Here is a 1,697-nt window from a genome sequence, read left to right as displayed (position 1 = left end):
AGCACTTTGGGAGGCCGAGGCGGGCGAATCACCTGAGGTCGGGAGTTTGAGACCAGCCTGACCAATATGGCGAAACCTCGTCTCTACTAAAATACAAAATTAGCTGGGCCTGGTGGCGTGTGCCTGTAATCCCAGTTACTTGTAGGGCTGAGGCAGAAGAATCCTTTGAAGCTAGGAGGCGGAGACCGCGCCATTGCACTCTAGCCTGGGCAACAGAGTGAGACTCCATCTCAAAATAAATAAATAAATAAATAAATAAATTTAATTAATTTTTTTTGTAGAGACGGGGTCTTGCTTCGTTGCCCAGGCTGTTGCCCAGGTTGGTCTTGGACGCCTGGCCTCAGGTGATCCTCCCACCTTGGCCTGCCAAAGTGCTGGGATTACATACGTAAGCCACCACACCTTGCCTAAGTAAATTTTAATTGACCTATAACACAATGTTGATGCAGAAAAGTATATAAACCATAATTACACAGCTCAAGAAATTTTCACAAAGTGAACACGCCTATGAACCCAGAACTCAGACTGAAAATAGAACCATTCCTACGATCTGCAACAAGTCTCTTCATGGCCTTTCTCTGTGTAACCACCTTCAACAATCACCTTCCTGATTTCTAACACCACAGCTTTGTTTAGCTTGTTTTGAGCTACAGTGTATATAAACAAAAGCATGTATGCCTTTGTGTATGGCATCATTTCAATATTATGTTTATGAAATCCTTCCAATTTGTGTGTAATTGAAAATTCTTTATTCTTATTGCTCTACTGTTCCTTTGTATGAAAACAACTATTTATCTTTTCTATTGTTGATGGACTTTGGACTGTTTTCAGTTTGGAACTAATAGGTCTAGAATAGTTTTGTTTCCTACAAGTGAACCCTGATTCATTTGTTTTACATGAATCTATTCTGTCATGCTTTGGTCTACACATACAAATGAGGAAAAAAAAAAAGATTGAAGCCATCACAAGTCTCTGTTCATTGTATTCTAAGCAAAACAAGAATTGATTCAATAAATTCAGTTCATATTAATATCAATCACAGCAAGTTTCCTTTTGTGCTGATTTAAGCATGAAAAGTCTGTTATTTCTTTAGTACTTAACTCTCTTCAAACTAGAGTTCTAAAGGAATCTAATTAAAATGTTATATGCCTGTTAAAATGTGTAGACCAAATAAAAGGGACATGATATGACTGTGGAAACACCTTCTATCACAACTTACATTTTCCTTTAAATTTGTATTTAGTCATTTCATAACTTGACACGATTTTAAAGGTTTATGTGACTGATACTCATTTTAACAAGAAAGTTTAAATAACAGACTCCTCAGTTAAATATGGAATCTGGTTCTCTTACTCCAAACTCAGCTTAATACTCCCCTCAGAGCAGACTCCCTTTCGTTAAACCATGGGATTTCTTATAGTTGATTTTATTAATATTTCCATAGCAAAGCAATATTTCTTCACTCCCCTTACCCTGCCTTCACTCTTCTCTTCACCCCTCTCCTCTTCTCCGTTCAGATGTCACAATTGACCCCTCTGTCATCGTTCTCTTCTCCTCCTCTGCCCACTCTCCCTTTTCTCCTCTTCCTCTACCTCTGTTTCTTCTTTAGAAAATTAGATTAAGACTCTCTAAGCGGCGTAGACAAAATCACTGTCAGGTCTTAGGAAAACACTGTTATTGAGATATTAAGGTCAAAA

This window comes from Rhinopithecus bieti, unplaced genomic scaffold (genome assembly GCF_001698545.2).
Source record: "Rhinopithecus bieti isolate Rb0 unplaced genomic scaffold, ASM169854v2 scaffold_51227, whole genome shotgun sequence".
Lineage (NCBI taxonomy): Eukaryota > Metazoa > Chordata > Mammalia > Primates > Cercopithecidae > Rhinopithecus > Rhinopithecus bieti.
The sequence above is the reverse complement of the archived record's forward strand: the minus strand, read 5'-3'. Positions refer to the sequence as shown.